This window comes from Macrobrachium rosenbergii, chromosome 24, assembly GCF_040412425.1.
Source record: "Macrobrachium rosenbergii isolate ZJJX-2024 chromosome 24, ASM4041242v1, whole genome shotgun sequence".
NCBI classification, from domain to species: domain Eukaryota; kingdom Metazoa; phylum Arthropoda; class Malacostraca; order Decapoda; family Palaemonidae; genus Macrobrachium; species Macrobrachium rosenbergii.
This window is the reverse complement of record NC_089764.1, coordinates 8,952,800-8,969,729: the sequence shown is the minus strand read 5'-3', so window position 1 is coordinate 8,969,729 and position 16,930 is coordinate 8,952,800.

Below are 16,930 nucleotides of genomic sequence, written 5' to 3'. Positions count from 1 at the left end.
TATATATATATATATATATATATATATGTATATATATATATATATATATATATATATATATATATATATATATATATATATATATATATATATATATATATATATATATATATATATATATATATATATATATATATATATATATATATATATATATATTTATAAATATTACTGCTGTTCGCCCTCGATGTAGTTAGGTGTAGAATATGAGTCCAATTGACCTCGACAGAGAACATCTCTGCCCGCCGGTAGGAAGGCAATTTAAAAATAACAATCACCGCCGTAGACAAATGGCGCCAAGCATAGGCTGGAAAGTTTGTAAACAAAATATGCTAGGGCATTAGGGGACCTAAGCCTCAGAGAGGGTTTACGCTCAATGACCCCTAGTTATGGTGGCCCTTAAGCTTTATTCTATGCATTCGACGATGCCTTTGTCAAGGTCGGATTGCCTGGGGCGTATAAGCCCTCCTCTGGCGGGAACGAAGCGAGGTCGGGTCAGAGAGATTCCAGCGGTCACTAAACGAGGGTGACGCTGCGTGCGTGTCCGAACGATATTCTTTATTCTTTATTACTTTTCTCCTACGTCTATCTTAATTAGTGAATTGGGAAGACTGCCAGAATACGACTCCTGAGGTCCCTCGTTTGCGCAGCGACTCGACATTCACGGTAAGTCCGATTCTTGTTGAAGCTTCGTCGATTGACTAGTACTTTTCTGTATTTCACATTTTTCTTTGTTTTCTTCCTTCAGCCACCACTTAGTGTATATGTGTTTACGAAGTCTAGATTAAGCCTAATTATTTTATTGTTAGCTTCAACCCCATTATTCCAGTAAAATACCTAGGATTTAGGTAAAGCAAAATCAGGTTAAATCTCGATGCTTTTATATGCCTCGCGTCCGAATGTTTGGAAGAACCGTTGCGTTTAAAATCAAATTCATCTCAAATATTCTTTGTTAAAGGTTAATAACCCTTAACTGGCGACCTTTGGCTAATTAACGACTGTCTTTGAGGTTAACTTTTGGCTTCAAGTGGCAGGTTACGTGTAATCTTGGTTTGCAGGGCCGTAAAACTTACGTAAATTGAATAATACATGATCAACCAAGACCCTCACACGTAACATTGGCGACCTTGCGTAGAATCTAAAGTACATTTTACAGAAAGAATCTGGAGAAAAGGAAATTAAAATTACATTAATTCCAAAGATAAAAGTCAGATATTGAATTCCATTTCATTCTTCCAAACCAGGAACGAGGCATAATAATAAGCAGTAAAGAGGATAGTTATAATAACAAGTGTAGCGAGAATTAGCGTAGGAAAGGGTGCGTCGAGAGCAGAGAGTCATAATTTATAACGTCTAAGACAAGGACATTACCGTGTTCGGATCGTGAGTCAAGTCGTTCAAGTAACGAATTCAAAGGCCGAATCGCGGAGCCCAGTTCATATACACAAAGTAATGTAGAAATCGCGTCGGCAATTCCGATCGTTATTGTTTGCATATAGCGGGAATCATTCAAAACCGTGTCAGTGAAGTAGCAAACGAACTGAAATAGTAATTTTACAATAAAATACACCGTTCAACAACGTAAATTTACGCAGGCAAGCTAGCATTTCTCTTTTCATTCTTTGTTTAATGTCCGGTGAGAATACGATAACAAAAGACACAAAGTTGTTGGTAATTTAGTTTTCCATCCGTAACGTAAAACACTATGCATGATTGGTATATTTAAAGTAAAATCTGGATACCTGCATTTGTTGCGTTGTTTTTTGAATTTGTTTGAAAAAGAAAATACCCGCCATCTTGGATCACTCCGCCGTGTTCGCGCGTTTGTTTGAAATTGTTCGAACTGTTTGTGAGAGAACGGCCATTTTGGGGTTTCCTTCGCCGGCCGAGGTTGTTTTGAAATTTAGGCCTAACGGGACCTTGGCCGCCATCTCAACGACCTTGTTATTGTGACCTCGACTCTGCTCCCCGCCACTCTTGGGGCATATATTTTTTTTTGCTTTTCGTAGCGAACCCACCTCCTAATATCTTAGCTAGGAAAAAACCAAAAGATAATTTAGGCAGGGAAAGATAGGCCTTAGTTAGGAGTAATAACAAGTTCCTATACGAATACCTACTATAAAATCATATAAAGAAAATTTAAAATTTTTACGATAAACTTTTGTGACGTCGGCTCCCGGGAAAATTAAGATAATAAAGTAATCCCTAAGGAAGCCAAGACGACGCATCTATATCATTTTATTAAGATCCATGCCATTGTGCATGTATAAAATCTTTGTTTACATGTTCTCAAGCAGCAAGAAATTCGCTGATTGAAAATCTCTCTCTCTCTCTCTCTCTCTCTCTCTCTCTCTCTCTCTCTCTCTCTCTCTCTCTCTCTCTCATTTCAATTCAAGTAAGCATTCCTAACCTAAGTGTACGTGACCCTCTTCAAAGAAAGAACGGCCGACACTAGGCTAATTAATTCGAATACAATAAACCAAATAAAAGAAAACACCTCTGTCCCACAATAGATGAGGACAAGTTAAGAGTAATTACAATACAGTGATAAACTGTCGGTCACGAGTGAGGCCTGCTATCCAGACCGAAGCAAACAGTAGTTTTCACCCTCTGAAAAAGAAGGGGCCAGCACTGGGGCCGGTACTGGGACCAGCCACTCACGAGGATCTTTAAAGAAAAAAAAAAAAAAAAAAAGAGAAACCCAAATTCACTTTATTCCACAGTGCCAATAATTTGCAGCACTGTCATCCCTGGAATAGCTTACTTCTCTCTCTCTCTCTCTCTCTCTCTCTCTTTTACCTTCCCTTTCTCTCTCATTCGATTGTTGCACTCTGCAGGGGGTGTAGAGTGCCTTTCCTCCCATATAGCCTAGTTGGACTCCAGTAGAGGGTCCCTAGGAACACATTGGCACCATAAGTGCCACTAAAGAAAACAAAAGGGAACACAGAAGAGAAAGTTCTTCTGGGACCTAACCTGCACCAGTGCCTAGGGATACTGAGTGCCACCAGTGTGACCTGTACACGGCACACCCAAACTACAGTGCCACCTTTTGAAAGGGTGCCACGTCATTGAAGAGACACTTCTTCGCTGCCCAAGTACGCCCAGTCGACCCGGTTAGACGCCCTTCCCCACCAGAACCATGGCAGCAGAGCATTATAAAACTTTCCTGGGGCTGGGGACGGCGGCAGGTCTCACCGGCTCGGAACTTACTACCTGGGTTAAGGAGCAAGTGGACGACTTGGCCAAGCGGGAGAAGGAAGAAAGACTCGAGCAGAGGAAGTATGAAGCCGAGCAGAGGAAGTATGAAGCCGAGCAGAGGAAGTATGAAGAAGAACGAAGGGTGTATGAAGCCGAGCAAAGGCAATATGAAGAGGAAAGAGAAGAAAGAAGGAGACAGCATGAGTTAGCCTGCAAGGAAACTGAGTTAGCCCTAAAGGAGAAGGAGCTCGAGCTTGAGAGAGCGAAAATGGAGAATGCCGAAGCTATGGCTAGCCATCAAGCCTCCAGTCCTACACCTGCTGCATCAAACGCTCCAATTTCGAGCATCAATTCCCTAGTCCCCAAGTGGACTGAGGACGAGCCAGAAGCATGGCTGGAGGAGATCGAGGCTCTTTTCGATAACTACAGCACCACGGAGACGGAGAGAGCCTTAATACTAGCCAAGCATATGGAGGGAAAAGCCAAGGCAGCGCTTCGCTCACTGGAGAAGAGCCAGAGAGGCAACATGGCGGAAGTTCGTAGAGTCATTACCAAGGCCTACGAGATAACCCCAGAAAAATGGAGACAACGGTTCCGAGGTCTTGCCAAGGAAGTCGGCTGGTCTTGGACGGAATGGGCATGTCACAAAACCCAGTCCGGTACGCGCTGGTTCGACTCCTTGGCCTGCACGACGTTTGAGGATCTTTTCAATCGGACCATGCTAGAAGACCTTTTCCAATGTGTGCCAGGGCCCCTTGCAGTATATCTTAACGATAAACAGCCCTCCACACTTATGGAAGCTTGTCGCATGGCTGATTCGTGGGAAACTTTCAATCAGTCGCATTGCACCTCTCAGAAGCGAATCATCCCTCCGGCCTACCTCTCGAACTCCACTCGCCCGAAGAATGGACTGCCTAGCAAGACCCTGTGCAACTATTGCAAGAAGGGGGGCCACGCTGAAGCTGAGTGCCGATACAAACTCGGCACTAATAAGCAGCCTAACCCTACCAGCCAGAACTCCGCTCCCGATTCATCCGCTCAGCCCTCTCCTCCAACAGTTACTGCAGGCCACCGAGCCCATCCAAAAGGCCCGTGCAGATCCTGTGGGGCTGCTAGCCACTACAATGCTGGATCTCCGGCCTGTCCACATCATGTCCCCACCACCAAATTTGTCAACCTAATCAGCACTTCATTTTCTGCTGCTGGTCCGCACCGGATCCTTTACCCCGAGAGACTGGAAACCCAGTTCATCTCGGTGGCCCCTCTTCAGAGCACTAGCCTGCCAGTGACCCTTCCGGTCACAGTAGACACTGCGGCAGATATTAGCCTGATCGCCAGGGCCCAAGTGCCAGCCGGTGCCATGGTTGACGAAGAAACCCGGTGGGAAATGAAGTGGATAGAGGGCCACACCATTACCGTTCCTACGGTCCAACTCCAGGTAATGACACCTTGGGGCACGATACCCCACCGCCTTGGCGTGGTAGGTGGAATTCGGCCCGGAGTGGCCTTCTTGTTGGGTCGGGATCTTCTCTGCGGAAGCCCGTTACCAACGCCACTTCGCAGCCACGTTACCTCCTCCACGGAGGCCCCAGTTAAAACTCTCAACCATGACAAACCTCCACCTTCCGCCCACCAAAGTGGTCCGCGGAAGGGGCACAACCCAAACTATTCCAGGCCTAGCCCTCTCCAATTGCGAAGGGCTGGCTCACCAAGAGGTCTTCCCCCTCCGCGAAGAGAGATTCAGGAGGAGCAGTACCGCTGCAGGACGTGCAAGCGGGCAGACCACTCCACAAATTGGGAGGGCTGCCCAACCAAGCAACGCCCAGCGGACGCCCCCGAACAAAACTCTAGGAGAGGCTACGATCTCCTGCTGGGGCAGGAATCTCTGCCGCAGCCAAACCCAAGTCGTCCGAGAGGTATTGCACCTCCGGACCCCTTGTCAGGCATGCCTGACCCTCAACTGCTGCCAGTGCCACTTGCGAGCACTGAGCAGTGCCAGACTCCGTCCGCCACGGACGTTGAGCTACCAATGGAAAAGGCCCCCATGCCGGGTCTAAATCATGAGGCGAATCCTCCTCCGGGAGATTTAGGATTCCCCATGCAGTTGATCATCGCGACTGGAGAGCCTCCAGCACCCGAAACTTCTTCTTTGCAAAATTTGACTTCAGGAGATGAACCCTGGAGGATCGAAATGGTACCCTTCCTTGGAAGACCAGGAACTGGCATCCTCGGATGCAGAAGTCGAGATCGCTCTCGCTCGGTTGTCGCAGCAGCCGGAGTAGGAGTCCTCCGCAGCTTTGCAGTTGCCCCTGACTTCGCGCCCGCTAGCCCTTCTGGCCTGTCCCCGGAGTCGGTGCTCTCATCACCTGCTAGGCCAGCTACTGATAGGCCTTGGAGGAAACCGAAGAAGAAGAAGAAGGGGCGGAAGAGAGCCCAGTAGTTGCCGAGCTATACGCTCATCCTGGCACTAGTGCCCTCTTGGCACAGTGCCCTAACATCTAAGAGTGATCCTGGCCCTTGCCCAGAGAAGGTAGCCAGTGTGATCTCTTCCTTTTATTTGTACCTAGCCTAGGCCACCTTAAAGTACAGTACATCAATTTAGTAGCCTTGTTCTTTCCACTTACCACCGAGCCACAGTAATCATGTAAGTAGCCTAACTAATTTCAGTAATCTTAACTATTGTGAAACGAGCCACGATGCTCGTGACACGCATGGCCTAAGACCTCAGTGAGGCACCCATTTATCATATGAGGCAACCCTCATGAATTAACTAGTAAATTTTAATTGTATTAAACATAAACCATGTTGTAATTTAGTTAGAATATGAACTCTTATGTTGGTGCTACGGTCCGGTTAGGATAGGTTAGGCTAGGGAATATCATAGAATGTACCACTAGGCTAGGTCTAAAACACATCTTGATTGTAGGAGGTAGCCTATAATAACCGTGAGCACCTTCCAGTACTATTAGAATTAGGTAAAGTAGTGAATATAGCTCATATCCTATCTAGGGTTAGGTAGTTCTGTAGCTAGGTAGGCTAACCAGGACTAATCTGCTCAGGGAAGGAGAGTAACCTACGAGAGGTGAACAGCTTGTTTAGTATAGACCTTCACGCCCGAAAAGGGAGTGAAGGCCCTCTTAAGGGGGGAGCTTTTATAAATATTACTGCTGTTCGCCCTCGATGTATTTAGGTGTAGGAATATTAGTCCTGATTGACCTCGACAGAGAACATCTCTGCCCGCCGGTAGGGTAGGCAATTTAAAAATAACAATCACCGCCAGTAGACAAATGGCGCCGTTGGCTGGAAAGTTTGTAAACAAAATATGCTAGGCATTAGGGACCTAAGCCTCAGAGAGGGTTTACGCTCAATGACCCCTAGTTATGGTGGCCCTAAGCTTTATTCTATGCATTCGACGATGCCTTTGTCAAGGTCGGATTGCCTGGGGCGGTATAAGCCCTCCTCTGGCGGGAACGAAGCGAGGTCGGGTCAGAGAGATTCCAGCGGTCACTAAACGAGGGTGACGCTGCGTGCGTGTCCGAACGATATTCTTTATTCTTTATTACTTTTCTCCTACGTCTATCTTAATTAGTGAATTGGGAAGACTGCCAGAATACGACTCCTGAGGTCCCTCGTTTGCGCAGCGACTCGACATTCACGGTAAGTCCGATTCTTGTTGAAGCTTCGTCGATTGACTAGTACTTTTCTGTATTTCACATTTTTTCTTTGTTTTCTTCCTTCAGCCACCACTTAGTGTATATGTGTTTACGAAAGTCTAGATTAAGCCTAATTATTTTATTGTTAGCTTCAACCCCATTATTCCAGTAAAATACCTAGGATTTAGGTAAGCAAAATCAGGTTAAATCTCGATGCTTTTGTATGCCTCGCGTCCGAATGTTTGGAAGAACCGTTATTAGTTTAAAATCAAATTCATCTCAAATATTCTTTGTTAAGGTTAATAACCCTTAACTGGTGACCTTTGGCTAATTAACGACTGTCTTTGAGGTTAACTTTTGGCTTCAAGTGGCAGGTTACGTGTAATCTTGGTTTGCAGGGCCGTAAAAATTACGTAAATTGAATAATACATGATCAACCAAGACCCTCACACGTAACAATATATATATATATATATATATATATATATATATATATATATATATATATATATATATATATATATATATATATATATATATATATATATATATATATATATATATATATATATATATATATATATATATAATATCCGTGAAAACAGTTTAAAAACATAATAATTCCTTTCATACACACATATCTACACTGAAAGCTCTTCAGTACCGCTTGAACATCACACCTTCATATTGTAGATAGTAAGGCTGTTCGTTTCCATTGCTTCTTTCACTCTTTATCCCGGCTCTTTGTAAAGTCTTCCTCTCTGTTCATAACGTTTGAGGATTACACGATATTTTCATCAGCCTATCACCCTCCATTCTTACCAGCTCCTACCATCTCAAAACACATTTATCTATGAATCCATTCACTCTTAGCTTTTGTTGTTTTTATGCATCCTTTCAGTCATGCTTTCATCACATGTAATAATTTATAATTCTTATAAACGTCTTAAGTCTTTTTTTTTTTTTATTCGTTGCAAAAATCTGCACTCCACTTCAAATAAAGGAGATGTAGCTCGAAAATACTTTCATTCAAATTAAGTCTATTCCCAGTCTTTTGGGAATACCCTGCTACATTCCTTGGTTCACTTATTCTGCGGTTACCTTTTTCCCGATCATTAAACCATATTTCAGAAGCTATGTTTCAACAAAAATTATATTTACTTTCGAAAGCCACGCTGAGTTTAGTGTTGTAAAATATTCAATAATGATAACACATTCATCATGTTTCTCATTTGTGAGAAGTATCATATATGATCCTAGTGACCAAAATAAAAAGAAATATTCAAAATATTTATTTGAATAGGAAGTGATGGTAAAGTATATGCAAGAAACATTCATCTAAATAAGCTCAAAAGTTTCGAAAAAACAGTTTCTAAATTTCTTTTGCGTTGGTAGGGGAAGCAAACATAATGTTCTGGAATGTACATTAACATCAACGAAAATGAATAGTTTTCAGTCTTTATCCTTATGTAGGAATTCAAAGCCTCTTATGTTCTGAAGTACGTCGAAATATATTTCCTGCCAAATATTTCTGTTAGTGAGAGATAATTTCAGATCAGGGATTGCACTCTTGTCTTTATTTAAATGATTAAGTAGTTCTTACCAAACACCTATCTGATATTAAAAAAACATTAGTAAAAAAATTGAGTGATGTTAGACATTCTCCTTGAAAGAAGCTTGATAAGACCTTTCACTAACTCATTTTCGTGTCTGGGTATGATGGACAATCTTTAACAAAAACCAGTTTGAAGGCAGAGAACGAACGCCCTTCTTTTTAACAGAAAATGGCAATGTATTTTCCACAGAAAATAAGGGACAATTATTGTGCTTCAAGGAAAGTGTCAGGGATCTTTTCCAGTTCCCCTCTTCTTGTTTTCAAGGAGTTACTGCACTTATTGTTTCATATTCTGACTGCCTGCAGGATTTTGTTGATTCCTTAGCAAGTATGAACGTAAGTTTAACAAGTTTCAGAGTTATTTTATTTTTGCATTGTTAAACAACATGCAGTGAATAATAACCATTCATTCTACCCTAGAATAAATATTGTTCTAAACCATCATATTATTCGTAGCATCGAAAATCGTTATTCTCACAATCCTCAACTTACAGAAGCCAAGGACTGAAATCCTATGGGCAAATTGAAAAAGTCACAACATAAAAAAAAAATGCAAAAGGATTTCTCATTGACGTAGGTTAGGTCATAGAGAGAGAGAGAGAGAGATGAACTGTTTTAGTGACACGTTCAGCATAATCTGTCCTTCCGGTGCATTTTAGGGAAAGTAATTGAAATCGGATATCGTGGAACGTTTGGAACTCTGTTAATAATTATCACTAAAATCGCAAAACTATCAAAACGCCGATCGCAGCCGTCAAAGAAATACCGACGTTGCGATGTAAAATTTGCCTTTCCTCCGATATACACAGTTTTCAACTATTATATATATATTGGGGAGATATATATATATATATATATATATATATATATATATATATATATATATATATATATATATATATATATATATATATATATATATATATATATATTAGCATCACTAGACATGTGGTCTGTCAACGAAAAACATGAATTAAGTTTTCTCGACTGTCTTCAGTCGCACCCACACGTTGAAAAGGCTACGTAGCTGGGAACAACTTCCTACAATAACTATTTGAGAAAACAACATCCCACACCTCAAAAGTTCAACCAAATCACACTTAAGAGGAAAGAGTGAATTTGATGAGAAGAGCGAGCGCATCCAAATACATAACTGAGTCACAGAACAATTTCAATGTACATTATACACCAGTTATCAACTTGAGAATTGCCGCATAAACGTTGTCATATACCGAACGTAAAACAGTTAGAAGGAAAATACAATATAGGTTTGTAACCATAACAACCTGAACGATGCCTGAGACGACGAGTATGTTCAGTTTTATGGGTTGCCTCATATTATGCAGAAAGAGGGAAACAGGCTTTGGTTAATTCACGCCCTGCTCATCAAGTGGATTCTAGGTCACTGACATGAAAGCAATTAATGGGGAAATTTCACCAAAATGTTATTAGGCTATATCTGTTAAAGTGGCATTGCATCAGTAAAAGGAACAAGAAAACGAGTTGAACGATTTTATCTTTTATTTTGCGTTGCTTAGTGCCATACATAGTGTAATGAGAAGCTTGTGGGATAATAAATGTTGTGTACGAAATGGTCGATAACACAAATCTAAACAGGTACAGGGACATCCAAATAAACCTATAAAATGCAAAAAGAGAAAACATAGTCATCCCTTTGATCTATTTAGACATCTAAGTTAAGGAACTAATAATTTGCCAGATAGGACTTTTCAACGTGAACTTAAATACATTATCATTATCTAAAAATTTTTCTTTAAGTAATTAAATATACACTTTTCTGTGAATGGAATGAAAACATTATCTCCCTTTTCACGGCCACCTTTGTGTTACTTGGTGTCCTCCGCTGGTAAAAAAAAGCGAATAAGAAAATAAATAAGTAAATAACTAATTTTATGAAGGCATATAAACATTTCTCGCATTTCTCGTCGATGAGATTATACTTGCTTTCGCCATAACCTCTCGTGCAGAACGTAATGAAATTGAGTTCTTTGATTAAAAAACACCAGGAAACTCCAGGTAGGATGCACATTGAAGAATTACTGAAGTAACTAACGGAGGTATCGTCGAGAGTTCAATATTTCCATTGAAATATATATATATATATATATATATATATATATATATATATATATATATATATATATATATATATATATATATATATATATGTGTGTGTGTGTGTGTATGTGTGTGTGTGTATATATGTATATATGTATATATGTATATATATATATATATATCATAGTCTATATGAGTAAATTAACTCAACCAGCCAGGTATATATATATATGGGATCCTAACAAAGTCGAAACAGAAATATGGGCATGTCGCTGTGTTCTGTGACGACAATCATGAATTAATTTTTCTTGGTTGTCTTGTGCTGCAGCGATGGTTGAAAAGCCCACGTGGGCAAATTAACTCCCCAGATGACTAGTAAAGAAACAAATCAAACATATGCAGCAGTTCAACGAAACCACAATCATGAATTAAAAGATGCAATGGTTGTCTTGTGCTGCAAGATATGGCTTCCAAATATATAACTGAAACAGCACAACCCTAATTACATTACTATAAAGAAACGACATCAAAGAGTTATGTATAAACGTTGCCATTTCCCGAACGAAAAACAGTTAGAAGGAAATTAGAAATAGGTTTGTAACAATAACCACTTGAACGATGCCTGAGAGGACGATTATTTTCAGTTCTATGGTCTGACTCATATTATGCATAAAGAAAGTAGGCTTCGGTTAATGCACGTTCTGCTCATCAAGCGGATTCGAGGTCATTGGCATAAATGCATTTAATGGGGAATTTCACCTGCATAAAATATTATATCTGTTAAATGTGTCCATTGCTATCAGTAAAAAGAACAACAAATTGAGGGAAATTATATTATCTTTCATTTTACGTTTCTTAGTGCCATACGTAGTATAATAAATGATGTGTTTGAAGTAGTTTAATATAAATTTGAATAGGTACGGTGATATCCAAGTGAATCTATAAAATGTAATGAGAGGAAACGTAGTCATCCCTTTTATCCCTTTAGACATCAGACATATGGGACTATTAAATTGCCAGGAAGGGCTTTTACATGTGAGTTTAGATATATTATCCTTTGTCTATAAATGGTATCTATAAATATCAAATGCATATAATAGCTGTAAATTAAATTCATCCCCAGCTTTACCTTAGTGTTATTAGTTTTCCTTTTCTGGTAAAATGACAAATGAGTGAATAAATAAATAAGAAAATAACTAATCAAATTAAGAAAAAGAAACCCTCCGTTCCTTTCTCGTCGCTGAAATTATGCCTGTGTTAGGATCTTTGGTGGTTCTATGGGCGGTACGGTAGTTACCTGTTTGTTTATTTGGCTAATCCTCTCCCCTCCCCTCTTATTTTCACAGGATTGTTGACGTCTGTGGTGGCGTGGCGCCAACTTTTAGTCAGGTTCGGGCAGCAGTAGCGAACAGGTTGTTCTCTTGGGGATGAGAACTTTTGAGTACCAGCAGCAGTTCGACTTTGAAGACGTTTCTTGGGCAGCCGGTGTTTGGGCCCAGGCTGGAGCAGCGCACCAACGAAGATGGTTGTTTGTTGGCCGCAGGTGGAGACCCTGTCGGCGGTTTTGGCTCGGGTGCAGTGGCCCCGTGTCCTTGGTATTTGGCGAGACGGCAGCAGGACGTCGTGATAATACGGCCTGTTGTCGTTAGTTGGTGGACTTCGTTGGAGATGGCTTTTTTTTTTTTTTTTTTTTTTGTACCGACTGCTGCTGGTACTTCTTTTTTGGATATAAAGTAATATTGCTTTATTTTTGTGTTTCGTGGCCCGGACCTGGCTCATTTTGTTATGGCTTTCTTTTTTGTTTAAGATTTTTATTAAGTTTAATATTAATAAATCTATTTTTATAACAATTTCCTGTATTTTTGTTATTCCTCCTTTGTGTGTGCGAGCTGTCGATTAGCCAGAGCAGCCCCAATAGTTTTTCCATCTATAAAGATCCTGCGTTTTTTTTTTCTTACGGGCCGAGCCACTCGGTTCATAACACCTGCTTTCGCTCTTTCATAAACTCTCATTTCGAACGCAATGAAAACTGAGTCATTTAATTGGAAAGACCAGGAAACTCCGGCTAGGATGCACATTACAGAATTATTGAGGAAACTATCACAAGTCTCATCGAGTTTTCAACATTTTCGGTAGATAAGATATGAAAGAACAAAAACATACTTGATCAGCATTACCGCACCTGCAGTGTTAAGCTTTATAATGTAAGGATTTCTTAATTCATATATTTATAACAACGTATTTTAATACTCCTTCGTTATGGCCTCTCTCGACCAGATTATCCATTCTGATCTTCTTTAAATCCCTTTGTTTTCAGGCATTACACAAACAATAGCAGTTTTACATATCTTCAGAATCATGTAATGCGTAATATTTTCGAGCAATGCAAAGTATATCTAAGCTATGATTATGTAAGAATTAGGCGCCTTGTTTGAAATGGAAAAATTCTTTTTGTGTTTTCCTTTATATTCTAGGCAAACCACTTTTTAATCTCTTTATTCATTTATTTGTTGATTTTTTTTCTTTTCTAATAATCTATTACCCTCTGCTAGTTCTTTTAAATGAACACCATATTCTTTGAAAGCTTGCGTTTGAAGTCACTGGCCCCTCTGGGCTTGTTCCAGATTAACAGGGTTATTTTCTGATTAATAATATTACTATTATTAACAAGGATCTATTTCGAATTTGGTCTGTTTATATGAAATTATATTTCCTGTCACCTCATTCGATGATTCTTTTATTTACCCGAGCGACGAAACGAAAGTTTCATTCTTGACAACGACGGTCATCAGAAAAATTAGATGGCCTCAAAGTTTATTTAATCTCTAATCATACTTTCGTCTACCCATAAATGGAATCGGTATATTACAATATTGAGTACTAAACACTTGTTGAAGAATTTTGTTTCTCAGTGCCGTCCTTCTATCCATTTCTCTGTGCATAAGGCCTAATGAGCAGTCCTTATCACATTCATCTTATCACTTTTAGAATACTTTACATGAACCATGATTTAAATCTTTAAATTTCGTCATTTCGATTTCCTCAATCCTTTTTGGTTAATGTCCTTCGTGTCCATTTCTTTATTTACAATGATTTTTCGGGGAGATTCTGGGAGACTATGGTTAAAAAAAAATCGTGAGAGATTAAATCAATATTAATTTTTCTAAAAAGGTGAAACATACAAATTTATACTTTATCAACACTGCTACTAGGAATAGCAACAATGATAATAAAAGAAATATATATAACAAATAATAATATCCTTCAACCTAATTTCATCTGGTGCAATGGCTCGATAAGCTGTACGAATTAAAATTCATATGACTTTAAAATAAACTTAAAATCAGAGACAATCTGAGAAACTAAACATTCACTTAGCTCAATCTGAATTGAAAATTTAACTACTCAGACAATTAATTAGGTTTAGGAAAGGGTGACAATGACGAAGGAAATGAACAATTAACGGGTTTACTCGCCCTGTCAATGGATACTAAACATTTAGATTCGGTTTTATTGTCACAGAGGGAGGCTATTTTTGGGATATATATTTGTCATCAGTTTGAAACGTTTACATTCTGAAAGGTAAATGTTTGAGCACATGAACAAACTATATACAGTATATATATATATATATATATATATATATATATATATATATATATATATATATATATATATATATATATATATATATATATATATGTCCTTTAATATCCATATATCTTGTGGCCGACTGGATATTTACAGTCCTGAAAGCTGGACTTAATCAACTAAAAAATTCCTTCGAAATATAAAAATATATTATTTCGTTTAAAGAACTTTGTACCATTTTATATGAATCACTAAAATAGACTTTCTTTCTTTGTTTATATATATATATATATATATATAGCAATTATTAAATTCTATATATATATATATATATATATATATATATATATATATATATATATTTACAGAAAGCTTAAATGATTTTCTTACTATTCATAAATTCATAAAGTACAGTTATATAGTAATGTGATTAATTAGAGATAATAAAAAGTATAAAAAATTACTGATAAAAATAAATGTTATCACTTAAGAAATGAACTTTGAATTCTGACTCAGTAAAATAAAAAAAAAAAATTGTGAAATAATTATTTCTAATCTTAATCTAGAAAATCTCACTCTAACATTCTGCTTTTGACAATGATATAATTGCTAGCAAAAGTTTTCTGGTGATTTTCTGAATAAAAGGCTTACCCCACAATTGTACTGAAATGAAAGCGAATAGTAAAAGTGAAAGTGGGTAAAACCTTACCGAAAGCCCTAATTAATAACGTTGCAAAGTATTTTAGGCGACCTAAATTTCATAGAAATAGCCATCCTTCTCGTTTTTTTATAGCTCACTCCGTGGGAATACTTTGCTTGGCATCGGTCAGGTTTTGCTAGGTATACGTAAATAAATTCAAATAAATTTTACCGTCATTTAGCAAATATTCATTATCTTTATTGAGTGTTTTTATTTTCTTTGAATTTATTTAGTGTTGTCGATATCACAGTTGTTATTTTAATGTTCTGATAATATTCTTTCTTTTCTATCTTAGTAACACCGGGCTTGTCTTCTAAATATTACTAGTTTCTAAATGAAATTTTAATGACTCCTTCAGTTTTCTTCAGTCTGGGCAGAGCGGCTGTTACGAAGTTTAATGGCTCTAACTTGGGCTCACTCATCCAATATATACTTGAATTTGTGGTTATTACAATCACTTACGTATCTGGTGAAAAGTGACTAATAGATTCTACACACACACACACACACACACATACATATATATATATATATATATATATATATATATATATATATATATATATATATATATATATATATATATATATATATATATATATATATATATATATATATATATATATATATATATATATATATATATGTATGTATGTATGTATAGGCATGAAGCATACCAAGTACCTGGTTATTACATAACTAACCACGGAATTCAAAAATTTACCACACTTCAGCCAGATACCTAAACTCTCATAACAATGAAAATTACAACTGAGTACTCTAAAGGTAACAATGATCCCTTAAAAAGCTCATTAATCATGTGAAAAATCAAACTAAGTTTATCAAAACAAGTGTGAGGTATTAACAATTAAAAAAGAAATATACTAGAGTAAAAGGGCATCACTGCATCAAACAACATTAACCGTTTCCCTGGTCTTAATTCACTTCAGCAAAACTAAAGGAACAAAACATGTTTATCACTTTGCCTTATGCACACAATTAATCCTGTTCACTGGTGGTCAATAAATGAAACACAGTTTTTAAAAACATTAAATACAAAAATTAATTTTTAAATTCAAAATTTATAATTAGAATTCACAATCTAAAAAATTTACTATTACTTGAAAAAGACATGAAAACTTAATTAATTTTTCAGTTAAATTATCAAACTAAGCTAAATCACAAAACCTTAATTTATCAAGAAACCAAATTGACCATGCAAAATTTAAACTATCAAGAATTACTCAAGATTTAAAAAGAAAATCTTTAAAAAATGAAAATTAAATCAAGTATGCAATGGTAAATTATCAAGAAATATTTAAAATGCTAAGTAAATGAATGTTAAATCACCAATATACAAAATGTGAAAAATCAAGAAGTTGCAAACACAATAACACAAAAATTCACAAAACATTTACCAATAATAATTTCAATAAGGCAAAATTTCCCTAATATACCTTATTATACCATGGTAATAATAAGTAAAATTCACTTTATCTTACACAAGCTTGTGAAAACCTTTGCAAAATCACTTGAAATGCTTTAGATTCACAAAACACACTTTCTTGTCAGGCTCCGTTACCAAATACACTTTTCCTACATTCAGATCTCTAAAGTTAAGTTTAATACCAGTGGCCACACAAATAATCTATATTAATAACTTCTCTCTTTTGAAGAGAGAGAGAGAGAGAGAGAGAGAGAGAGAGAGAGAGAGAGAGAGAGAGAGAGAGAAACCAGCATAAACAGTCTCTGAAATCAGAATGGGCAAACTTTAGGATTCCAGTAGGAAACAAAACAATCAGGCGAGGTCAGAACAAGACATGATCAGAGCAACATAATCCTACAAAACATGACATAATCAATCGAGATATGTGCATTTACTCTCAAAGAGGTGTATGTGACTCAAACAAAAAATTGTATGGGATGAAACTCTTAATGAAATCCCAACACAATCAAAACAGACGGCAGTTGGCAGCCACAAACAGCACGCTTTCAAAACTAGACGAAGAACCAAAGTTGGTTTCTAGAATGGTACATGAAACAATGTGAAACCATTTGTCTTTTCTCGTCTGAGACAAAGCTTTTACAGAAATC